This window comes from Cryptotermes secundus, unplaced genomic scaffold, assembly GCF_002891405.2.
Source record: "Cryptotermes secundus unplaced genomic scaffold, Csec_1.0 scaffold29, whole genome shotgun sequence".
In the NCBI taxonomy this organism is placed as follows: Eukaryota; Metazoa; Arthropoda; class Insecta; order Blattodea; family Kalotermitidae; genus Cryptotermes; species Cryptotermes secundus.
Window position 1 is genome coordinate 329517 of NW_019719356.1, and position 27593 is coordinate 357109.

The window sequence follows — 27593 nt, forward strand, 5'->3', positions numbered from 1 at the left end:
TGTTGTGACCCTTAATATTTCGCACTGGTATGACAAACCACGCGCACTGGCTCCGCTGCTGAAACCAATATGTAGGGCGTATGCAAGGAGGAAAGGATTTCAAAGCAAACTCATGTCTCTACCGACTTCTCCTCTCCAAAATATCGATTATCACTTGTTCCTGGGCTCAGAAGGATCTATGATGTTCCTTGCAGAACCAAGGAAACATGGATAAGTTGAAGTTTAAGGTTGTCCGGGATGCCAATCGTGTAATTCGGTAGACAGGTGCTACATTTCCGGAGGAAATTCCTGCCTCTAGTTTGGTGACACTGAAGGTGGAGCAGCAGATTTCTTTTGATCCTCCTATTCTACAGGATGGAGGTGTCAGGTTCTTCCGAAAAGGTGGTACTCGGCTTGATATCCCAGAAATCCGTAATTTTAACACACGTTTTGAAAAGTTCGTCATCTCTTTCTGAACGCATGTTTAATACTAACTCAATAATTAAGAGATTAATTGCTTAACCATTTAATCAACTAAATATTACTGCATAGAAAGTAGAGAATTAACATACAAAATTACAAATTAATAACTTGATTAATTCAGCTATTAAGGAACCAATTATTTAACGTATTTAATTAACTAAAATTAAATCATTACGTACTTGATTCACAAATTAACTAAGTTAATAAATATTTGTATAATTACTTAAGTAAATAGCTACTTAACTGAATTATTAAATACAATTAACTAAATATTTTTAGACGGTCACGGTAGCCGAGCGGTCTAAGGCGTGCACTGTCTTTGCTCGCTCGGAAGCCGGGATCGTGGGTTCGAGTCCCACTCAGGGCATGGATGTTTGTGTGCGTGTAGAGGCCTTGCGACGAGCTGATCACCCGCCCAAGGAGTCCTACCGTAACTGTAAGATCTAGAAAAACCGAAGTGAACGGAGAAGTTCATGGAGGGAGGCCTACGCCCACTGGGGCTGTAGTGCCAAAGAAAAAAAAATTTTTAACAAACAAGGTAATTAATTGGACCATGAAGTAGTTTACTAAATAACTAATCAGGTAACTTATAAATTGACCAACTAATGAAGTAAATAACTAATTATGTAACAAAGTAGTTAATTAGCTTAACGATTAACTATTTAATCAAATAAATATATTATAACCAACTAGGAGATCAACAAATTAATTAGTCGACGAACTAACTAACTAATCAACTAATTAATTCACGAAATGGAGCACATTTCCTCTGAGAGGCCAATATTTTCTCCGTTACTAAAGAAATCCCTGATCATGTATGTACCCCGACGTCTCATTAACGTATTCACAAGAACCTTCTACCTTATCATACACTGCAACTCTTGAACACGCTCCACAACTTTTTACCCTGTTAAACGAAAACTACGTTTAAATGAGTCCTCTCATTTACCTTTGTTACTTCTAAGTAATCCCTTGGCTTCAAGCTTACTGACTGCATTACTACGACCTTCCCAACTCCTCCAAGCATGCTTCTGTAGACCAAACATTTTAAAAATTGTGTGACATTAACAAAGAGATGAAAACTGTTATTTTCTGTGATGTGACACTGCGTAGTTCAGTAGAAGTTTACGGATGTTTCGAAGGAATATACTGCCTAGATCTTCAAGGTAGAAGAATGAGACAAGCAGTAGACCTTACATTTTAAAAATTGTGTGACATTAACAAAGAGATGAAAACTGCTATTTTCTGTGATGTGACACTTCGTAGTTCAGTAGAAGTTTACGGATGTTTCGAAGGAATATACTGCCTAGATCTTCAAGGTAGAAGAATGAGAAAAGCGGTCAATCAACAATCAGAATTCTACTCGCTGTCCGCTTGGCTTACTCTTACTCTGAAGAGTGAAGACAGGGCGTCAGTTCGTGACGATGACAAACATCTATTGGAAGGCACACTGTCACATCCCAGACGACGCAGCTTCTCATAGGAACCGCCGCGAGAACCTCAAATCAAACTTCCCCCTATCTGTCTCCAGCCTCGAAAACAGGAAGGGAGCCGCTCAATACAGACGTGGCTGTGAGCCAAAATAAGCAACGTCAGCAGCTACGAGACCCAACCGACAGAACTCTGGCAGGAGACAAACAATTGCCGTAAGAATATTCAGAAGATTTTATTCGCCTAACTCCATGTAAATCTTTGGCTTGCAATCTTAACAGGAGTGCGACAAACTGTCTTCAACTTAACTCTCTGAATCCTAAAAGAGACGGCAGGAGTTGTCCGCAGTCTAACTGCAATTGTCAGTACAACTGCCATATGTCATTCTTATTGGGTCTAAGATAAATAAATTCCTGGTCTTTTGACAGTCAGAATATCCGGATTGGTATCCAATTTATACCACTTGGAAGGGCCAAGAAGGCCCACCCCTTATACATTCATTCCTTCAAGAGAAGAGAAGAGAGAAGAGAAGAGAAGAGGGGAGAGTGGTGAGGGGAGAGAGGGGAGAAGGGGGAGAGAGAGGAAAGAGGAGAGAAGAGAAAAGAGAAGACAAGAGAAGAGGAGATGAGAAGAGATGAGAAGAGAAGAGAAGGTGCAAGCAATTTTTTTCCGATTTGAAGTTCCCCAGAGAGTGCTCGCTCGTCCTTCTGGTAAAAGTACATTTGACAGAGGGTACATTTTTAGGCAGTAAGCAGGTAAGGCTAAGGATACGGGATTTGTCATGAGCAGAGTCCATAAGTTGACCCGGGGCTTTCCTGTGTATGATCACAATTAATTTTTATATCAATATATGAAGGCTGAAATTAATGCAATCACAGTTACAACACCAGTTCGTACCTCATAGAGAACACCGGCTTTCCTATAAAATGCAATCGTACAGTCTGTACAAGGAAATAGTCACTGTACGCGTAGATAACCCCACGAAACCCACAAAAACAACGTTTGGGCTACATGTGCTATCCATTTCATCCGTCTTGTTGTGATCATGTTAACAATACCTGGGGAGAAGTATGAATTATGAAGCTATTAGGATGAAATTTTCTCCAATCCCCTGTTACTTCATCCCTCATAAATGTACATATAATCTCCTCAGCGCCCTATTTTCAGATACATTTAGCCTGTGTTCTTCCCTTAGTGTGCGACGTCGTTTCATATCAATATAAAACAGCGGGCTATAAATTAAAAAAACCACAACACAAATCATAGGCCTTTAATATCAATCTCAGTAATCAGAATATATTGTCACGTGTGAGTGACTATAGACGGGGCTTGAGTTGGTAATTGAATTTATTGAAATGTTATAGGACATAACTATAAGTAACTATAGCGCTATCGTCAATTGACACACTCAGCAGTTCACTACAGCACGTACTAAGTCTTCCTAGTCTGCCGTGTCTTTGCTAATCGTTGTCTAGTAACGGCTTCCAACGGCGTAGATCCCTCAGCTTCCGCGTTCACCTCCTTACGGGCCGGCGACTGTCTTCCAACTAACTAAACTCTAGAATTGTTCTAATTTTAATACATCGGCAAGGATCGCATAGAAAACACCGCTTCCAACATTTCTTCTATTTTATGTCACGCAGTTGTTGCACGGACCGCATAGAGAACACCGGTTTCAGGTTAGTTGTTTGGAGCGTGTTAGGAATCTCTTGCCGAGTAAACTACGTTGTTTACAGAGTCATTACTTAGCAACGGGTCTACATGCTACAATACGATGCTGACACTTGAAAAGAATGGATTGCATTAAATTCAATCACAAGTCATTTAGAATGGCACAGTTGTCAGAAGTGGACTGTCAAGTGTATCGAACAGTTTATTGATGTTCATGTGTCGCATCCCTAAGTGTTATGACAGACTGACACACGATTGGTAGCGAGGAATTGAACTGGGTGGGAAAACGTTGCAAAATCTGAATAGATAAAATATTTCAGAGCACTGCACCAAAATGAAAGTATACGCTCATGCTAAATACGAGTTGCAGGAAAGTTTTGAGAAAGATGCATGGGACAGAAACTAACCAAGAGATGTTCAGGTTTTACGTCGCTGTTTCGGAATACACAGCGTTGAAACGTAGAATGACTGTTGAATAATAAACTGAAAATTACGTGGAGGGGAAGTGGTGGTAGTCTTATTTGTAGAATTATCTCAGATTTCATCTCATAATCTAAGGAAGAAGAAATGTCTCAGACGCTGCACTCGATATCCGAGCCAAAATTCGAACTAAGTACCTAGCGAACTCAAAAGTCAGGAACGTTGTTGCTTCAGCCATATTATTTGGTGCTTCTGGAGAAACAGAACTAATGTACCGGAAGAGAGGATAATGTGTACATTCGCGAGGTAAGTGTCTGGTGGGATCGAACAAAACTGCAGAACCCTCCCATGATATTTTCACGTATAAGGGGTACGCGTGACTAATAATTGTGTGTTATAGATTTGTTGATTGGATCTATTGGACGTCTCTATTGCAATTAAAGTACATTATAAGAGCTCACACATTAAACTCCTTCTTAACGACATCTGTCTGAGGATTCTCTATGAAGAATCTCTCACTATTAGCGTCCATTGTTTATCTTCCGTCAAAATTGCAACACTTTTTACATTCTACACTTCAACACTACATGTTTCGGCCCCAAACGGCCGTAAATTTGCAATTTACAATTGGCCGTTTGGGGCCGAAACATGTAGTTTTGAAGTGTAAATGTAAAAAGTGTTGCGATTTTGACAGAAGGTAAACAATAAACGCCAATTTGAACAATTGCAAAGGGATGCTGAAATACAGAATCATAACTCTCACTGTTATCTGAATCTCGGACAGGTCTCTAGTCTCCGCTCTTGTACTATTCAGTACGACTGACTGCGAATGAATTACGTGTCCTTTTATGACCCGGTGCGGACGGCGAATAGAACACACACTTGAACGGTTCGTCTGCTGCAATCTGCGTATCCGTTGCCGCGGTAATGCGTTTTTACCAAACCGTTGCCCAACAACTGTCTATTCCGCTTTGCCATGGGAATTATCTTAGAGATGCGTTGCCTACGAGGTGATCATGTTACGGCTTTCAGGCGTCATGTCACAATATCAAGTCTCCTTTCTGTGGTCCGAACCTTGTACCTTCTTAATGAAAACTCAATGACATGTACTAAAGTAAAGTTGGAGGACAAACGGTTACGTTGTTCCATTAAACACTGTTTTCCTTCCCGAAATAACGTCTGTCAAACAGTTCTGAGTTCTGGTTTTCTCTGTTATATAAACTCAAATATTAATTTGCAGCAAATAAACAGTCTCCACTTTATGGTCTGACCCCAATTGCCCTGTCTTGTGAGCACAGTGGCACGTGACCCTTCAAGTTCTACTCGAATCGACAGGACTCTAAACCGCGGGATGGGGGGCGGGGGCTGTTGGTAGCTAGACTACATAGCGTTGGATGGAAGGGCGACTGACGAATTTGAGAGGATTGGAAAGGAAGCGGTCTTGGCCTTATCGAGATATTATCCCTGTTTTTCTTCAGTCAGGAAAACTGATATGTCGACTGAGATTCGAAAAAGACCCTCAAACACGTGTTACCGCTGCAAAAAAACTTATATATCAATCGGATATCAATTTTAGTTATGTATTTTTTAACTTTTATTGAAATGAAGCAAATATATATTGTATTTGTAGGATTTACAAGTTCTTCTATTATTGTACAATATAGAGCCATTAATATAGATCACTTATTTACCCAAACATCACTAACAAAACCTGTCTGTAGTATTACAAATCGATTTGTTTTCTGTGAGGTACAAACTGAATTTTTAAATAGTATGTAAATGGACTCCGTGTTTCAAAGGGTTAAATAAGCATCAAGAACTGTATAGAGGCCATGTGGGTAGAAAATAAAAATAAAAGAAAATCAATAATAATAATAATAATAATAATAATAACGCATTTCAATTCGAATGTTTATACATTTACGTGACGAATTCAGTACCCAAAGGCCAGTTACAGAGCTACCAAGAATAAAAGAACAACAACAATTGCGAATAAAGAAAAAAAATTAAATAAATGAAGATCATTAGAATTTGAACAAAAATTAATACAAAAATATATAAAATTACAGACTGTACTAGTAGCAGAAAAACGTCCAACAAAAGGAGAAAGATTGGAAGAGAAATCAACATAGATAAGCTACATGTTTCGAGCAGAAACACGAACACCGAGTGTTTCTAGAACATAAAACAAATCCATCTGACGTTAGGGATAAAAGAATATAGAAGAGTTCTTATGTTCAGGTCGGGAACATGAATACCGACTGTATCTAGAACTGATGGATAAAACTTGGAGACATAAGTATTTAGACGAAGTAGAGTTTGTCTAATCATAAAAACTTTTAAAATTCTACCCATCCTCCGACGTCTCAGAAGAACACATTTTAAAAACAATGGTTAATTTAAAGTTAAGTTAACAAAGTTTCAAACCAGCTAACTTGCTTGGATAACGTTGACAGACCTATATATATGTATATATACACCCTATTTTCAGTTTTAATATAAATGTCCTTTGCAAGAGAAACTTTTGTGCGGAGTGCTTGAGTGGTAGGTTGTGTGAGAGGATTTCTGATTTATGATCCTACAACAGAGAAGCCGCCACAAGACTATAAAATCATTAGAGCTAACAAGTTTTCCAATTAACCAGAGCGGTCGAGACTATTGAAAATATAGTACCGGGAAATTCTGGAAGTTTCTTCAGAATCGAATGAACTCAGAAATGATCAAAATATCAAGAATCAGCGACAGAGCCTTATATTTCTGCTGCCACACTCAATTATACCCATGCTGTTACGTGTAGGTTGGTACGCATGACGAATATAACGGGTTCTAGTTCGGATGATTCGATTTATTGGCACTTCGGTTACAGCCTCACTTTATTACAATTATTACAACGCTATCGATGATTTACACACTTTCAGTTCACCGTTAGTTAGGTAGTTATTGGAGAGGGTGGGTTTCCCCATGCACCGAGACCTGTATTGGTCCATTGTGCTTCCCTCTATGATTTCTACCAGTCTCTATATCCTACCGGTACTGGTGCTTACCATCAGTCCCGCCCAGCCAGCGAGACCGGCTATACTAGCTGAGAGGTATCTATAATGCTTCCCCCATCTACCAGAGGTATTAGAGACTGCTGTTGGGCGGGAAACGTCCGTTAATTTGGCTCAGTGANGTAGTCGTATCCTGGCAACGGAACTCAATACAGAATGTATAAGGGGTGGGCCTTCTTGGCCCTTGTACCGCGACCACAGTGATCTATTATGCCTTACTCAATACAGAAACTAGCACTTGAAATCACTATGATGTCTTCTTGCCATTTCTTCTTCAGTCACCATGGAAACTCGGAACTCAACTTAAACCTCTTCTGAACTTCTGAACACCTACCTGCACTGCACTGTTCACTGATCCAAGTCAAAGTCAAGGTTATGTTAGGATCGAAGTTCAGTCGGCCAGTCTGTCTTGGAATAAAGCACCCATCTGGGGCTTAAGACCACAACTTCATTCCTGTCAGACAATTTTAGGTTTGCTAATGTGGGGCGCTCTCTCTGACGAGAAGATGGATCTGTCGTTTGCCAGAGTCACAGTCAGCAGCAATACGTCTTTTGTCAGTATGTAAAACTTACAATTCGCATGTTATTAAATGTATGTATATACCTCGTAGAACATATACAAAGCCTCTATCAGTCCAGGCTCAGTACAAAGGATCAGACCCTATCATTAGTAGCTCCTGCTACAACATCTGTCTAATAACTTGACTAATCTAAGTCAAAGTCAAGGTCATATTGCGATTGACGGTCGGTCGGTCAGTCAGTAAGTCTTGGTGTTGAACCCCATCTGGGGCTCATGACCAGATATTTATTACTCTTTGACAGTTACGGTCTTGTTTTTTGGGGGCTCCCTCTCTGACGAGATGATAGGTTAATCTTAATTCCACCAACTGCTCCACAATCACCATCATCTGTCATATGGGGCTGGTACAATAGGCCAGAAGTGGCCGCAGTGGGCTCAGTCTCACCACACTAAGAATAATAATAATAAAAAAATACAATCTGTACGCCCCTCGACGAATAATTAACTGCAAAACAAGAATATGATAGAAAGTGATCTTGGCATAATCGTGGTACTATCCTTGCATTTACTGAAGGGACTGAGGAGAACTACGAAAAAAAAATCCGTTAAGTCAGGACAGTTGTTATTCCAGTTGAAATTCGAACCCAGCACCTCACGTGCACGAATCTAAAACGTTTATCTCTACGCCGACCAGCGTAAACCGTGCATGGAAGCACGCGTGCAGGCTACTCACGATTTCCTTCAGCCGTGCTCTAGGATGTCATGCGCGTCATGAGTGAAGACTTTCCGTAAAGTGCTATAAAACTTGTCCTAAACGGTACACTGGAGTCCGGTTCCTGTTCAAGGAATTTCCCGAACGAAACTTGAAAAATATATGAACTCTTCCACGAAGCAGTACCCATCTTCATTACCCTCAGATGAGGTAAATATTTCAAGTAAACGACTGCACTTAGAACAGTTCACACAACATAGCAAACAAACGACTGTGCTTTAAGTAAGAGAGGAAAAGTAGCAGGTGTCTTACATAGGCGTTCTTTACGAGTGCAAAAAAATATTATCACTACTATGAGATATGAGGTACTCACAGCATTGAGTATAGAGATTACGGTGTTCTTGGATGTGACGCCGTGTTGTTTGGTAAATTCGAACCTAAATTTTCTGAGGATCTTTTTATACCTAAGTGATCAGGAGATGACAATATGATTTAGGCTTCTCATGGCTGTATTAATATTACGGTATTTTGTTATGTGTAGTTTGATATATATTTAATGTTTATCACTAAAACACTGCTTCCATTTCTAAGCTGCCAACACTTTTAAGCAGACTTTACAAGCTACTTAAATTTGGCAAACGGTAAAGTTGTCCCTGTGCTTAACTAATTAAACACTACGCCATGAAGGCGTATGGGGAAGTGGATGCATAGGTCTCCCCTTGGGTAAAGCAGCGAGGACGTGAAACTGCGCACTCAACTCAAACTAGTGCCGAGGTCACGGAAATGTGGATCTAAATTTGGTTACAACTTTTATAATACATGTGTTTGTGACCTAACAAATTTAATAATACAACATTTCTGTTCATACGAAACAAAGCAATTGCCTGCTGTTTTAACTGAAGATGTCGGTTCTCACTACAACGTAAATAAAAGATAAGTATAGGCTTTAATATACGTATATATGGAACAGTATTGTGAGTACTTACCGCGTAGTTTTGTGATTCCTAATATGAGACACAGATGGAGTTGGTCACTCCCTTCTTACTCCACAGAAATGGGGGTCACGCCCCAACAACTGACACACCTAGAAACAGAAAAATATAGGCCTTGAGGTTCTCACACCGGTGTTCATGAAAAGTTATGTCTTCTGGGATATCACACCGTGTAGCCTGCGGAGGTCAACCAAAGTTTCTGGAGAAAAATACTCCCTCCGAAACGTCCGTTTACATTCAATATAATATACAGCGTTATATCACAGAAACCAGAAATCTTCAACAGAAATACATGATTGGTTGAATTATATTTGGCTGAAAAATAAAATTTTACACTAGAAAAATTATTACAAAATGTACAGCTACAAGCCGGAAGGTCTGTAGTTCGATTTCTGACTAGATAATTGGATTGACCTAATGCCTCCAACCGCAACATGGCCCTAGGGTCGACTCAGACTATGACAGAAATGAATACCAGGAATCTTCCTGGATGTTAAGGGTTGCCGACGCATTAGGCTGACAACCTCACCATCATGTGTGGGGCCAATTGTTTGGAAAATATGGGAGCCTCGACATCTCACAAACATACTGACTTCCACAGTCTGTTAGGTTTTGCTGTGTATTTTTTGTTGAGAGGATTCATTGCAAAGGAAATTGGAATAGCCAATGTACTGGCCAAAATGTTAAAGAGCTTATTTCAAATATTTCCCTCCAGGGAACATTTACACGGTTATGCAATAACTAATGTTATGGTGCTGAGTCCTTCTTGAGCAGATGATAATCGCTCAGCTGATCAAGAAATTCCTGACGTTTTATTGAATCTGAATATCCATGAGAACCTGATACTGATACTGTATCCTGAGCCAGCTGAATTCAGTCCACGTCCCCATCCATAAATATAAACGCAAGGATATATTTCCGCTCCACGCCAGTTGCAACTAGTTCGCGAGAGAGCTCATAGAGGCGCCACTTGACGGCCGTATTTTGAGAGCTACTTACAGGGGATACACGCGAAGCAAATGACTACAGAAAACAAATGCGAGAGTACAACTCAGCAGTGGCATTCTCATTGGTGAGGGTGGAGATAAAATTGCCGCTTGGAAATGCCCATATTCTTTCCGAACACACACAGCTTTACCATTTGGTCCATCGTTATGGACAGATGAGGCAAATAACCTGAATTTGGACAACTTTATATTTTCGATTCTGCCGTAACAATACCAAAAACAGCTTGAAATTCATTAAATACAAGAGAATATTTCCGAAGTACGGTAATGGCTGGACGAGATAATCTGACAATTTGACCCATTTACTGAGTCACATAAACAAATATATAAAATAAAATAAAATTGACGAATTAATAAATCAAATTTACTGATGCCTAATCAATAACCTTCAAGTTCTTCTAGAAGAGATTATGTTACAGCGGGTATAGTTACGTGTATAGAGTCCTGAGTTAATTTGCTAACATTCAACAAGTAAGGTTCATGTCATAAGACAGATTTATGATAAGCCCCAGAAATTAACGTCCGATAACAGGTCCGCGAGCTAGAAGCAATAAAACGTGACGTCAAAACTGACAAGCACACGTATATCAACAATCTTCAATATATCGGCTTTAGATACATCACGAGACTGTCACTCATGCCTTGGTTCATTAAGTGTACGTGCAATTAGGAGAAGCAATATACGTGGACGAAATGAATATCGGATCGCTAACTAGCGGGATAGCAAAGCGGTAGCAATGTACACTTGAATTCGAAGGTACTCTAATGGAAACTCTGCAGGAATATCTGATATCTCGACTAATGATATCGTGGTTATCATCGGTTCATCTAAGCAAATACAGGGATACTGCCTCGAGTAGACCACGACGCTCCCTTCCAAATCTTTGCAGTTCATTAATCTTTCTACAATTTGACACTGTATAGTGTAGCTACTGAAAATTTCGTAAAGTAACCCACAATTATAACACTTCAGTAATACACTGGTTTCTCTTATGGCTCGGTGGTATTGAGAATTGCGTCATTCTTACAGCAAGGGGGTGAGATGGAAGGTAGGAGGCAGGATTCCAACAGCATTAATCAAGCTGACTTCGCTGGACAAATTGGCACCACACTGCAGAGTGATCCGTTAGCAATAAATCAACAATTGTGACTGATCAAGTTGGTTACAAATTGGAATCAGATGTCTCATCAATTTGTTCGCAAAATTTGGATCAGTTTTCTGATAAAATTGATCACAAAAATTGAAAAAAGATGCGCCGTGTCTCTCTCTGTTCATGTAACTGAAATCACGTGGTTAATACACGTACATTTGTTTACAGAGTTGGAATTAGGTTGAAACCTTCACTCGCTCCCTCATGGAGCTGAGCCCTTCTTGAGAAGCTGTTAATTGTGCAGCTACTCAAGAATTTCTCAACATTTCATGAAACCTGAAGGTTCATTACCTTGTTCACAAGAACCTTCCACTGGTTCCTATCCTGAGCTAGATCAATCCAATCCTTACCATCCCATTCTATTTTTCTGAGATCCATTTTAATATTATTCACCCACCTACGCCTTCGTCTCCCCAGTGGTCTCTTTCCTTCCGGCTTTCCAACCAATATTCTATATGCATTCCTCGTCCCCCCATTCCTGCTATATGCCCTGCCCACCTCATCCTCCTTGACATGATCATTTTAATTATACTTGGGGAAGCGTACAAGTTATGAAGCTCCTCATTATGCAGTTCTCTCCAACCTCATGTAACTTCATCTTCGGTCCATATATTCTCCTCGACACTCTGTTCTCAAACACCCTCAGCCTATGTTCCTCCCTTAATGTTAGAGACCAAGTTTCACAACAATACAGAATCACAGGCAAAATTATAGTTTTCTATATTCTAATTTTTAAAGGTTTAGGTAGCAGACGAGAAGACAAAAGGCTCTGGACTGAGTGGTAGCAAGCATCACCCTAGTTAGTTTACAAAATTTAAACCAGATTGTTCATCATTTTGTATACAAAACTGGGTAAGTTCGCCCTATTTTATATTACCATTTTATTTGCGAATAGCTCCCGTCCCTCACTCTTCAGCACAATATTTTGCGAAGATTACAAATTATGAAAGCAGTAAAATTTGGCTCCTTTCTTGTTCTTGCATCTTGATCTTTCCTCGGCCCAAATTTCACCACCGTACGTAATATTATCATCTGTAGTGGTAGCAATACCACTGGTAATGGTAGTAGCAGTAAGCAAGCAACATGAATAGTTGTTTCCATGATGCTTGTTTCTCTCACATGCATGAACCCCTGGTTACTAGCAGTAGCAACATCAGCAGCAGAATGTACCTCCAACTATGGCTGTCAGGTTTCATTCCCAGGTGGGATTTTTGGTGGGCAATGTGACACTAGCGAAGGTTTTCTCTCAGTGATTCGGATTCCCCTGGAGGTCGCTGCTTCGTTTCCGAATGATTTCATGTTTTTTTTTTCAATAGCCCTAATTCTTCCAGCCGCACTATGGTCCTGGTTTCGATTCAGCCTCTGACAGAAATGAGGGCCAGGAATGTTCCTGGGTGTAAAAGGCGGTCGATGCGTAAGCCAACCTCACTGCCGTCTCTGAGCCTCGACGGCTCACAACCCTATGGGCCTCCACGGCATGTTACAGGGATGTTTACCTTTCCCTTCTTAGTATGACCAAATCAGTGAGAAAGCGGTCCAGAGGGTATTTACGTGAGGACAGAAACATATGCGAAGTTCGGTGGGGAAACCTTAAGGGTATGGCCTGAGTGCAGCGGGGCGTGGAGCGGAGCGTGGGAAACTTATGGCAGGGACAGCAGCTGGCCGCTGCTGTGTCCTCAGTTCACTTCTAGCGTTCAGCGTTTATATCCTCAAAAGACATCTTCCAAACGCTCCAAACGCTACTGAAACACAAACTGGTTTGACATGCACGCTGCATGCTCCTCTGCACGCTAGTACAGCACGCTGCCCGCTCCGCTCAAAACGCTCGGTCCCAGGACACGCCAATATATTCAAACGGGTTTGTGATGCACGCTGCACGCCCCGCTGCACTCAGGCCGTACCCTAAGGAAAGAGATCATTAGGTGTGTAGGGCTGAAAACCTTACCGCCGTCTGTTAGCCGATTGTCTAGGAAATGTGGGAGACTCGACGGCTCACAACCCAATGGGCCTCCACTGCCTGTTACAGGTAACTTCGGATTCTTCTGCAAACTTCCAACTCATCAACTGCTCCACATTCATCCATAATTCGGAGATGGTACAATGGCTTCACTGGTACCAAATGCACTCAGTCTTACCCCACCCGGCAAGTAACATCACATCATTAGTAGTAATGGTAGTGGTAGTAGCAGACGTAGTGTCAGTGGTAGAGGTAGTAATAGTGATTGGAGAAACAGTTTTCAATGTAAGTGAAGCTGAATTATTCCCATTTTGTATTTATGCATTAAATTGTTCCTGCGTTGTGTTATTAGAAGGGAGAAGAAACAAGAATATAGGAATTTAAATTCGTAACTTCGTGAATGTTCTATTTCGAAAGCAAAAAATTATTACAATTCTCTTTTCACTGGCTTATGTTTCGCAGGCTTCGCTTGGTTTAATCCAAAGCCAGGAATTAAGCCGGGCTTCACTCGGCGCACGACGCTAGATCGTAATTTGAATAATAATTCAGAATAAAAGAGACGGTCAGAAATTCCGGGACTCGGAAGAAGCGTGACAGGCTTCACAGCACTAATTACTTAAGCGTTCTAAAGGCCGTTCATTTATGATGATATACAGGGGCTAATATTTTTCACCTCAACTATGTAGTTTGTTGAACATTTCAAATCCAAGACATTAGAAATTCTTTACCTTTAGATATCATGGATTAATAATCAATAAATTACCCATACTCATATCCACACTTATGGAGCCGAGCCCTTCTTGAGGAGGTGCCAATTCTGCAGCTACTCAAAAAGTTTCCGAAGGTTCATTACTGTGTTCACATGAGCCTTATGCTGGTCCCTATCCTGAGCCAGATCAATCCAATCCATACCGCCCAATTCTATATCTCTAAAATTCATTTTAATATTGTCCACGCACCTAGGTCTTGATTTTCCCAGTAGTCTCCTTCCTACCGGCTTTAGAACCAAATCATATATGCACTCCTCCTATCACCCATTCGTGCTACATGCTCTGCTCATCTCATCCTCATTGACTTGATCATTCTAATTATATTCAGAGAAGCGTACAAAATTATGAAGCTCCTCATTGTGCAGTTTTCTCCAACTTCCTGTCACTTCATCTGTCTTCGGTCCAGATATTCTCCTCAGCAGCCTGTTCTCAAACACCCTCAGTCTATGTTCCGCCTTTAAATGCAGAGACAAAGTTTCGCACACATACAGAACCACAAGCAAAATTATAGTTTTCTATGTTCTAATTTTTTTCTGTTTAAACAGCAGACGATAAGACAAAAATTCTGGACTGTATTGTAGCAAGAATTATCCGAGTCAGTAAATTGCCTAGAACTTTAAAATGTTTTCGCCATGGGGTGGGACTAAGTCCTTTGTACTGCGGCCACTTCTGACCTATTGTACCAGCCCCAGATGATAGGTGAGGATGATGTGGAGCAATTGGTGGAATTAAGATTGGCAGGGGAAACCGAAGTACTCTGAGAAAACCTGCCCCAGCGCCACTTTGTCCACCACAATTCCCACTTGACCAGACCCGGGATCGAAGCCGGGCCGCCGCGGTGGGAAGCCAGCGACTAACCGCTTAAGCTATGGTGCGGCCTTTTTGAGAGGTAAAGCGGCCGAGGCGTGAAGCTGACCACTTACCGCCAACTAGTGCCAAGGTTAAGAAAATGTGGATCTATACATCCACTCCCCATACGCCTTCATGGCGTACTGCTTAATTAATTAAGCACAGGGACAACTTTACTTTACTTCGCAGATTATACAGCGTCCAACTGTAGGATTACTATACAATGAACTACGAATGATGCGTCCATGGCCTGTAGAACCAAAGGAATAAACCTCAGTCAAAATGACCGCTTTTCAGGTGAAGATAGGAAAATTGAATTGTCTGAATACGAAACAGTTCCAGTTCTTTTTGTTGTTTATTTCACGATGCTGTTAGCACACAGACTATATATCGTCGAATGCTAGGAAAGCATGTGACTGATAAATTTCAAAGTATTTGGAGAAACGCAATTATGGCCGAGTCAACACTCTTCCTTCATTTACCTAGGAGGACTGAGGAAAACTACGAAAAACCTCAGTCATGATGGCTCGTGCGTCGTCCCAGAATCGAACCGAGCACCTCCCTGACAAATCCACATTGTTTCGTCTACACTAAGCACTTCTATGAATTTTCACTCATGCTATTAAGTTTCGATTTGCTGACCCATTGTAATATTGTGGAGCATAGACTCATTGCTAGGCAATAACGTAAAATAAACAATGGGTATGGCTGTTTCCGTGCAACAGGCAAATAAATATCCGTTTCTGAGCAACGGCTCAGTAAACACGTTCCCGCGGGAACGAATATAATCTAAACAATAGACACTTACTGTTAGAAACGGGGCGTTTTCTATGTGGTCCGCACTGACTAACTGTAAAGAAGAGAAGTGTGTTAACCAGTCAGTTGAGCTCTGCTAGGAAGGGTGAGAAGAGATGGCGCTATGGTTGAGTTGATAGCTGACAAGAATTCTGCACGGGCAGCTGCGAAAAGAGAACCTGAGTGCGTGAAGCTGAAGAATTTCCACTGTTAGAAGCCGTTGTCAGAGAACGGTTGGGGAATGTACAGCAGGCTGGAAAAGGCTTAGAGTGTACTGTGGTGATTTGTAAAGTGTAGATATTAGCGACGTCGTTGTAATTACTTGTAGTTCCGAGATGTGTGTATAAGTATTCAATAAATGCATTTACTAATTCCTACTCCGTCTATAGACACAAACATACACGTGATAATATGATAATTGGACACAGGGTCAAGTTTATCTTTCTGTAGCCTAATGTTAGAGGTTTATTTGATGATAAACGCATCGTAGGGATAGCTCACGTTTATGTAAATGTTAAATCATGTCGCATGAATGAAACATATTTGGGTTATAAATTAATTTGAAAGTGCTTGCGGGAACTGTTTGCAGTCATATAATCTCGCCAAAAAGGCTATCGAGTAATATTTGATTTTAATAATTTTAATTGCTAATTTAGTTCTGAAATTGAATATTGTTTCCTGCTATTGAAAACTATATTATTTCTCCATAATTTAGGCAAAGCTGTCTCTGTGTTTAATTAATTAAGCACTATGCCACGAATATGTATAGGAGAGCGGAGATACAGTTCCACCTTTCTTGACCTTGGCGCAGATTGGAGGTGAGTATTAAGCTTTACGCCAGGAGAGCTTCACCCTAAAGGAAATCGCACCCGGTACCCATTGGATAGGAGGCTGGGCGGACCACAGATCCGGTCTGGACACTATAGAGAAAAGAAAAATATTTCCCCTGCCGGGAATTGAACCTTGGCCGTCCAGCCAATAACCCATCCTTATACCAAATGAGCTATCTAGATAATTCTAGTTCTACTTAACCATAATAAACAAGGAATTGGCTCTACAGCCCACTGTGAGCTCCAGAATCTTAATTGTAGGCATTAAATGGAGGTGAATGTTTAGAGTCACGCTTCGGAGGTTTTATCCAAAGCAAAATAACTTCTAATTCCCATAAAATAGGGGGCTGGATGTGACCCACTACTCATCTAGGCGTGATGGCGAAGACAAATCTCTTCCTCCGCCTGGAATGGAAGCCCAGACCTTCTGCCGTCCAGCACGTGTGCTAGTGCTATACTAAGTGGGGTATGCCGGATATCAGAGACTTCTAAAATACAGCGAAACATTTGATGGCTGCATTAGCGTTGTTATTGGATTTTCGCGTTCAGAATGAACCTTCGTAAACATATTTCAACAAACGTCTGTATATAGAACTAAACGAAAAAGAACTGAAATAATATAAAATAATTATACGCTTGAAATAATATCGTAAAAGAGAGTAAATTGAGGCCATTGAAATTGGAGAAACATATAGCATACATGAGGAAAATGTCAAATTTGAGAAAAAATATTGTTCGGGAAATTAATAAAACAAGGCACTTACATCAGGTCTCAGTCACTGAATTTGTCTTACTTTCAGTAATGTACGCCACTGATATCTGCCTTAATTTATATAATGCACGCCAATAGTACCTGCTTCAGTTTATATATTAGCCACTGTTATTTTCTCTAGTTTATATAATGCAAGCCACTGATATTATCCTGGCTTATATACTGCAAAACACTCGTCTACCTCAGTTTATGTAATGCACGCCACTGACATCTGCCTTAGTTTATATACCACACGCCACTAACATCTGCTCTAGTATGTATAATGTTACTTCATATTAAATAAAAGGTAAATTTATTCCTGTAAGAGGCCGTGGAGTCCCATACGGTTGTGAGACGTCGAGGCTTCCATATTTTCTAGATAATCTGCTCAGAGATGGCGGTGATACGCTCTGGCAGCCCTCAATCTCCCACACCCCATGAAGATTCCTGATACACATTTCTGTTGGAGGCTGAGTCGACCCCAGGCTCATATTGCGGCTGGAAGGATTAGGTAAATATAAAAATCCAATAAACTCATCCGAAATCGAACCCGCGACCTTCCGGTTTATCGTATACTCGTAATGTTTCAATGAACTACGACACAGTGTGCTCCCGTTAGCTACCAATAACTATCACCATTTACATCATGCTCTCCAGTGATATTTGTTTACGGAACAGCCACAGAGTTGGGAAACAACCTGTGAACGGGTAACTCTGTAGCAAACTAGAGAGGTGTTACTGTAAGTTAAAACGTATATACAGATTTGTCATCCTATAATACGTATGTCCGCATTTAATTAACCAGCCTCACAGATTATGCAAAGTAGTCATTAGCAACGCACAGAATAGAGAGCAATTGAGTAAATACGTTACAAACCGGATTTTATTAGAAAGCAATGTACGCAGTAGTTTTAACGAGAATTTTGACAAAAATATACTTCCCTTTAAATTATTCAGCATTTACATAAAGGGTGATCAAACTTACACAACATCAGAGCCTCGTATGGTAATTTCAAGAATTTCGAAAGCCTCAAATAATGGTGAAATGAATACCACAGGTGTTTAGGTACATGCTTTACAGGGAGCGGATACAGGGTGATTCACTTCGATGCCTCGGATTAATAATTATAAATAATGTAATAATTAACTAATCAGAACGAAACTTGATGCCTCACCTTTTTTCAACACCGACCACATGCCTGCCTGTCCCGTTGACGGCATTTGTTTCAGTCTGCGATCTCTTTTGCTATGCTGGCTGCAAAATTTATAAACAAGAAGCATCATGTAACACTGACTCTAGAGGCGGAGGGCAAACAATTATACCATCTTCTACAATCCTCTGATCTCCACATGTATCAAAGAATTTAACTGCCAAATTTCGTTTTCACCGATAAAATATTGCGTGGTTTATAATGATTATTTTGTGACCTGCTCCAAGTGAATCACCCTGTATATAATTCTTTTATAAAAGAGGTGTTGACTCGTATTTTTCCGCTCAAGCCGCATTAACAATTAAAGAGATCCACAGTTTAATCACATCTAGCCTATATGATAAACTTTAAACACACACAATGGTGTCAAATTTGAGTCCATGGTAATAAAATTTCGGGTTTCATAAATTGGTGATTTTCTTGGAATTTTGAGTATTTATGACTTACATAAGGGAAGTGCCCAATTCGGATCTCGGCAGAGACACCGACTATCACAGCTGAAATTGTGACTGCGAGAACATCCAAAGTCGAAAAACTGCGATAACTGCATTAACAAAGGCGGGTTTTGCACTGGGGCAACTTAAAGCAAACTAGTTGCCCTCCTCAGGCGACTATGTTTGCCGTCCAATTTATCAAGCAGCATGCGGCCAGGAGCAACCGTTGCCGCATGCGACCGACACCATTTACATCCAGAGCGACTGGTTGCTTCAATTTTTACGTCCTCGTCCGTTGAAAATCCTCTTTTTGGTGCGTCAACCTCAAGAAGGAAACCCAACGAAGGGAAGTGCACCCACTGATCACCTTTGGCGGATCCGCTCTTCTTTCTATACCTGTGGAAGGTCGCTCTGAAATTTGTAACCTTTTCTTTCGCTTCCTTCACTGAACATTCAAACTTCATGGCTAATTCCTCCCATAGTTTCAACTTCTTCCGATTGTCTTTATAATTGGGATCCCGCAAATCCCACAGAGTGCTCTTTTCGCGGTATTCTTTGCTGAGGACACTTGGCTTTATCCGTGTCCCAACTCATCACGCCGCATGCGAGTAAGCAACTGAACCCACTAGCGGCCTGGAGCAACTAGAGGACACGGGACGCAAGCCGCATGCGAGTAGGCAACTGAACCCACTAGCGATGGATAACCTTGCGGCCTGGAGCAACTAGAGGACACGAGACGCAAGCCGCATGCGATTGAGCTACCCACTACCTGCAAGTGAGCAACTTGCAGCATGCGGCGCGGTTGCCAATGGTTGCCTTAGTGTAAACCCGCCTTAAGAGTGAGAGTAAAATTACGCCGTACATTTATGCCTGCTCTTTGAATTGCATGTGAGATGAATTGAGAAGCGTCTGACAAGAACTAGCGGGAGAGTGGCTGCAGCTGTTTGTCGGAAAGGTGGGGGCGCACTATAACTAGAGCCATGGTCTAACCCACAAAGAACCTACAATCCTCACCTCACGTAACGGAAGCGACCAAACCCATTGCGCATTCTACAGGAACAGACAAATGTATAAACACGGAGGATATACTTATAGCAGAGTTCATATGTAGTTTACATGTACTGAACATTTAACAACAATGCTGCAGAGAATCGATTATTGATGCTCGATTACAGGTCCATTACCCGCAAGGTGAGAAACACTTGAACATCAGATGCGCTGTCCGAAGGCACTCTAAGTGAAATCACAAGAACACTTGGAATAATTCTAATACTCATTTTTCTATTTCGGAAACCTGCTCTCGAAGCTTGCCACTCGAAATATCTGTTTGATATCAATGCCTTTTGAGGTATTCAGAAGAATCCTTCAGTATCTTTTCCTTCCTTAAGGAAATAAATAAGCTTGTGAGATTACTACGCCTTTTATGTCTCCTAAATTAACTTTTAAACCAGTTCGCCAATTTTCACTAAACTTGCTATTAGGGCCGCACCATAGCTCAAGCGGTTAGTCGCTGACTTCCCACCGCAGCGGCCCGGGTTTGATCCCGGGTCTGGTCAAGTGGGATTTGTGGTGGACAAAGTGGCGCTGGGGCAGGTTTTCTCCGAGTACTTCGGTTTCCCCTGCCAATCTTTATTCCACCAATTGCTCCACAATGACCCTCACCTATCATCTGGGGCTGGTACAATAGGCCAGAAGTGGCCGCAGTACAAGGGACTTAGTCCCACCACACTAGCAATAAAAAAAAAACTTGCTATTAACGTCATATCACTGCAGGATATCATGAAGTCATACTTCATACATAATTTTCCATAGTAATAACAAGAAAATGGGTTATAGGGTTGTTACTGAATGCCTTAGTTATATTGAGTCAACGAGTTGTTTCATGCGTGAGTTACCAGTTTCCTGAACGAGTCCGTGAGTGCATGATTTGCTTAACGATTGAGTTACTGGGGCAGTAAGTGAATTAAACAATTTGTTGGAATGTTTAAAGATGACGTAGTAAGAATTTGGATAATTGAGGAGCTATTTCAAGAGAATAGTGGCTCCGGTCTAGAAAACAAAGATTAACGGAAGTGGGGAACTGTTGCGCTCACCACGTGATACCGTCTATCAGTAAAAGTTGGCATTAACTTCAACGACAAGCGGCGGTAGCTCGGTCGGTATAGTTCGCTTGCGGACTACAGGCCACAGAGTCTTGTTTTTTGTTTTGTAGTAAGAATTTGAGTGAGAGCCTGAGTTTATTGAGTTAATGCATTGTTTAACGACTGAGTTACTAAGAGTTCGAGTACGCGAGTTAATTTTTTAACAATTGAAGTTCTGAGTACAATGAATTACAGTGATCTATTGAGTTACGTATTTGATGAGCTACCGAGTGCCTGAAAAATTCGTGAGTTATGTATTTTTAATGAACTATTTGACCGGCGAACTTTAAGTGAGTTATATTAAGTTAATGAGTTATTTAGTACGTCAGTCATGGAGTGAGTACGTGAGTTTTATTAAAATAATGAATTAACGGATGAGTTGCACAGTCATGAGTTACTTGTACAGTGAGTTACATAGTATCTGAGTGAGCGAGCAAGGCACTGATTGTGTGAGATTGTAGGCGAGTTACTTGTACAGTGAGTTACATAGTATCTGAGTGAGCGAGCAAGGCGCTGATTGTGTGAGAGTGTAAGCGAGTTACTTGTACAGTGAGTTACATAGTAACTGAGTGAGCGAGCAAGGCGCTGATTGTGTGAGTGTGTAGGCGATGGTGTAGACCTGCTATTACAGTGCCTGCGTGTGCAAGCGGTGACAGCCTGCGAAGCAGACCACTGTGTCGAAGCGATAAGAAAGCCTCTCTGCGTTGCAAGTTGCCGGTCACAGCGGGTGAACTCAAACTGCGGCCGCTGTAATTAATCACGACAAACAAGCCTTACGTCGGGTCGTCCCCTGCTGATCAGACACGCGAGTGTTCATCTCTGCTGAGAAGACGTAGGGGCAATTTTCCGTTGTTCAGTTTCAATACTCCCTGAAATTTATTGTGGAAGCGGCCAGATTCACTGTTTGAAGGTTCCTTATTTATTTATTTATTTATTTATTTATTTACAAGTGTAATACCAGTTGATAATTTCAGCGGTGAGTTTTATAATTTGTTACATTAGCTTTCGTACCATTAATTTCCCTTGCTTTCTCTCATATTCGTTCCCTGCCCTACATTTCGATGATGAAGCTTAACCCCATTTCCCACGAACAACAACCACAAATAGTCAATCGTAATGATTTTGAAGTGTTTATTCATACCGTAGTGTGACAGTTTTGGCTCGAAAAGTTTTTCAAGACCAAATCTGTTTTAATTTGTGTTTTTCAAGAAGGACTTTGATCCGTGTAGCTGAAATAAAGAACAATAAAAATTACGAACTCCTATCAACAGAAAAGAACACAGAATAAAATTTAAAAAAAAAACAAAAATAAAGCAAAAGAAGAAAAACAATATTCTTATAAAAATTGGAAAAGAACTAAAAAGTAAACAAACCTAAAACGAAGCAAACAAAAATATGAAACACTCTGCTGCTAACTGGAACAAAAATAAACATGAAATGAAATATTAAAGATACAAACCAATTAACAATAAAATAAAATACATATAAAGAGCAGCACGAAACAGAAGTAAGAGAAATGAAAGGATAAATAAAAGAAATACAGCAAGCAAAAAGTTAAAACATCCTGCTACCAAAGGAGCATACTACAGGTACACGACAGTCTGGACCCAGCTACACAGTCTGAGAAGTATTTCACATGCCTGATGTGTATGTAAAAATAAAATGGGAACATTGGATGAAATATCATTTGCAAAAAATAAAGCCATCCTTGTAACAGGCCGTGAAGGCCCACACGGTTCTTAAACGTCGAGGCTCCCACATTTTCTAAACAATCGGCTCACAGATGACGGTGAGGTAGTCAACCTTACGTGCCACGAGCCCTTTACCCCCCAGGAAGATTCCTGGTACTCTTTTCTCTTAGAGGCTGAGTCGACCCCAGGGCCATAGTGTGACTTAATTGATTAGGTCAAATGAAAAATGCAATAACCTAATCGGGAAGCGAACCCGCGACCATCCTGCTTGTAGCACAGTGCCTCAACCAACTACGCTACCGCGTGACCCTAATATGATTTGTATGTGAGAATGTAATTCGTTCTGCAGAGTTTTGTCGAGTTCCTTTGCTAATTAAAACGTGTTTCATGGTTTGAACTTGTCGACAGTAAAACCCAGTGAAAGCGAATGTGTAGGATATCTGTGCATGTAATGAAGAGAGCCATGGTCCAGGTCTACGGGAATATTCCCTGAGGCCAGGATCTAATTTAATTCGTTGCACTTCCATGCTAGTAACATGCTCTGCGTTCTTTGTGTGATGCACGTCTGTGTGAATTTTTAAACATATAAATATTCCCTGCAGGAAAATATACAGTCAAGGAGCCGAAATATAGAGACTAGGTTATGGGCTGGACAGTAGAGGAACCAGGGTTCATTTCCGGTTAGGGACAGAGCATTTTCTCTTTTCCAGAGGTTTCATATCGATACTTTGGGCCCATTCAACCTCATATTCAGTGAACGCCGGAGACTTTTATGTTGTCCTATGTCGTTAAATAGTCGGTCTATTAGACTGCACGGCGTCACATTTCAGAATACTCTCCCTTCAATGTAGGATACGTCACGAAAACCTCTATATCTAATATTCTCTGCCTCCGAATTAGTTCATCCATTATATGTCCAAAAGGGCCGCTCCATAACTCAAGCGGTTAGTCGCTGGCTTCAGCTCTGTACATGGTCCAACGATGGTGTGAAAGAACAAGGCTTTCCATCAATCATAATAAGACTATAATTATACGTTTACCAGGAAGAGAAATATAAAGGGCCTTAACCCTCTTCAATAAGACCATCCAGCTCTCCAGCGATGTCAAGTACCTTGGTCTAGTATTAGACAAGGGACTGACATGGAAAAAGCAGCTGAACAAGGTCATGAATAAAACCTATAAGGCTTTTTAGACATGCAGAAGCATCTTTGGTAAAACTTTGAGACTGCAGCCGCACGTTGTGATTTGGATATACACTGCGGTTGTAAGACCCATAATTACATACAGTGCCAGAGTATGGTGGCCCAGAGTTAAACTCAAGACAAGCAAGGCAGAGCTTAGTAAATTGCAAAGGTTGGCTTGCTTGGGTATCACAGGAGCAATTCGAACATCTCCAACAGCTGCACTGGAGACACTCCTTGGACTCCCCCCACTGCATCTACAGTTGGAGGCAGAGGCCAGGGCAGGAATCTACTATCTCCAATGCAGTGAACAATGGAAACCAAATCCGATGGTTTCGGCCATGCATACATAACTCGGGACATGAAAAAAAGAACCCATATTACAAATGGGGTCTGATAAAATGATGCTGAGACATGTTTGTGAAAAACCCTTCACAGTCAGATTTCCTGACAGGAGTGAATGGGAAGACGGGTTTTGGCCCGATAGAAAAGGGGGACTGATCTGGTATACAGATGGTTCCAAGATAAATAAAGGCACTGGAGCTGGTGTGTACTGCTATGGCACGAGGCGGAAACTCAGTTTCAGCCTTGGGCAGTACACGACGGTATTCCAGGCATAAGTATATGCCATTAAGGTATGTATTATGGAGAATCTAGATAGGAACTACAGAAACGGGAACATCTACATTTTATCTGACAGCCAAGCTGCACTTAAAGCGCTTGACAAACACCAGATCAACCCAAATTGGTCTGGGATTGCCACCAAACTCTCATGGAACTAGCTAAACATAACAGGGTACAACTGATATTGGTGCAGGGGCATGAGGGCATTGCTGGAAACGAAATAGCAGACCAATTGGCCAAGATTGGAGCTGAACATCCATTCATATGACCTGAACCAGCCTGTGCCATCTCTATATGAGTTGCCAGAAAGGCAATCAGGGACTGGACAAATATGAAGCACAAGAAATACTGGGGATCCTTGACTGGACTTAGGCAAGCAAAGGGACTCATAGGAGGACCCTCTATTAAAAGATCGAAGGAACCAGCTACGATGGGTGGTAGGACAACTTACAGGACACTCTCACCTTAAAGGACACCTCTTCAAACTGGGACTAAGTAACAGTCCCACTTGCGAGACGTGTCAAGAAGAAAACGAAAGAGCCACACATATCCTGTGCGAATGTGAGGCCTTAGCTTATTTAAGATTGCGCCACTTTGGTCAATATTTTATGGAACCAAGTGACTATTTCGACGTCCCCTCGTACAAAATCCTACGCTTCATTCGAAGCGCATGATTGCTGAGGGGATAATCAGAAGGGGAGGCACAACAGATCACTGTGGTCGCGGTGCAAGGGCCAAGAAGGTCCATCCCTTATACATTCATTCATTCATGCATAGTCGCTGGCATAGTCGATCCCGGGTCTTGTAAAGTGGGATTTGTGGTAGACAAAGTGGCGCTGGGGATAATCCATTTAGTGGACACCAGAGTCGATCAGGGAGCCATAGGAAAGTGAAAAATCTCTGCCGTAAATCGAACCCCGATTCTCTGGCCGTCCAGCCGATAGCCCATTCACTGTACTCACCAAGTATTCTCATCTCTAGCCTCCATATTAATACATTAAACACCCTGTATCAGGGGACGACACATGGACCAATGAGCTAATGTCAGCGTCATAATGCTGTTAGAGCCCTACGTATTTACAATATGCGTTGGCCGCACTGTCGGTCTCGATGTTATAGAGGGGAGAAAAATATTGGCCTGTACTGAAAATCAAACGGGGCATGCGGTAATGTAGTTATTTAAGCACTGTGCTACACGCCGGAAGCTCTCGTTCTAGTCCCAATGAGGTGTTTTTTTTTGTACTTCCAGCCTCACTATGGTCCTGGGGTCGATTCACCCTCTAACAGAAATGAGTATCAGGAATATTCTTAGGGGGTAAAGGGTGGCCGGCGCGTAAAGCTGACAACTTTACCGCCATCTGTGATCCAATTGTCTAGAAAATGCGGGAACCTCGACATCTCAAAACCCTACGGGCCTTCACGGTCTATTACAGGAATATTTTTTTTTTCGTTTTTACTGTATATCGAACTCCGATTCCTCGGTGGCCTACACCATGGTCTCATCGCTATACTGAAATATCCTGGTACTTTACTGTGTTTCGTATTGAAATTCTAGTAGCGTTGAAATTATCGTTCCGACTCGTAAAGTGTCACTCCCTTCAATGAGGAAAGCGCACAAGCCTTGCTCAGGGAAAGGCAAAGGAAAACAGCCCCTAGTGTAGTAACGAGAAACTACACGCAGAGTCCAGCTGTCCTGCGGGTTGAATGCGGAAATTAAACGTCAAAGTCTGCGAAATGACAGCGTCAGAGCAACGGGGGAACAAGTCCGTCTGTGATTGAAATAATGGTGAAACGAACCCTCCAGTGAATATGACAGTTCACTTGCAAAAAATCTTAACTTATCAATCATTATTATGTTTTCTATAGAAAAAATAACATGTAGGAAGGGTAATGTCGGCCGGCTGTGTGTGTCCCATTCTTCTGAACCTAATCACAGTAAAGACACGCACTCAGCTGATCACAGTGGCCGCGCATTCCAAGGTATAAACTGTCTTCACTCGCTCGAACACTGGGGTCGTGGGTTCCAATTCCGGGAAAGGCATGGATGTCTGTATTGTGCGCGCTCATTTTGTGTATGTAGGTAGAGGTCTCGCGACGGGCTGAGTTCCAGACCAAGTATTCCTACCGACTGTGTATAGGATTAAGAAAATTAAAAGACGGTCAAAGTCAAACAAAGGGCCATAATAATAATAATAATAATAATAAATAACTCATATGATAATTCTGAGTACCAAGCTGTAAAGAAAGCGGCCTCCGTAGTCTAGAGGTAACGTTCCCACCACATGATTCGTAGTACGCGGGTTCAAACCCGGCGGAGGTCGTGGAATTTTTAAGGGCGGAAAAATTCAGGGAATAAGTCTTCTGGGACTTTAAGCCGTGGGTCTCCTTGTCGTAGCTTTACAGCACGTAAAAGAACCTCATATATCCTAAGGAGATCACTGAGCCAAATTCAAGGACATTTCACGCTCAACAGTACTCTCTAACGCCTCTGATAGATGGGGAAGCATTATAAATACCGCCAAGCCAGTAGAGGCCGAACTCGCTCACTTGGTAGGGACTGATGGTAAGCACCAGTATCGGTAGGGTATAGAGACTGGTAGAATATCATAGAGGGAAGCACAATAGATCAAACTGGTCGCGATGCATGGGGAAAGCCACCCTCTCCAATAACTAACTAACTAAGGCGTAAAGAACGCATGATGGGATTTGGGGTGTACTACTGAGCACAGGGTTGCACAAAGTTTTGTTCACTGATGGCACATGACCTCCAATCATGCAGCAGTCAGACATGGATTTTTCAATAAAACATATCGTGAAATAAATGTCGTAATATGGATGTGCTTTAAAGGCCCCGACGAATTGTTCTTTTACCATTTACTGACTATGTTTCAAGTAGACGTGAGGGCAAATGTCGTTGCCTGTTTGAGCATATTCAATTTGTGA

At 41.4% G+C, this 27593-nt stretch overlaps 1 protein-coding gene across 13 annotated transcripts in view; it reads right to left on the minus strand.

The window, feature by feature from the left end:
- LOC111864256 (serine/arginine repetitive matrix protein 2) overlaps positions 1–27593 on the minus strand; it is a 389125-nt gene that overhangs the window by 316958 nt on the left and 44574 nt on the right. For all 13 annotated transcript variants that reach the window (XR_002842763.2, XR_002842762.2, XM_023851362.2 and 10 more), the window contains exon 2: positions 9253–9350. The gene's annotated coding sequence lies outside the window, so the exon portion shown is untranslated. The remainder of the gene's footprint in view (positions 1–9252; positions 9351–27593) is intronic.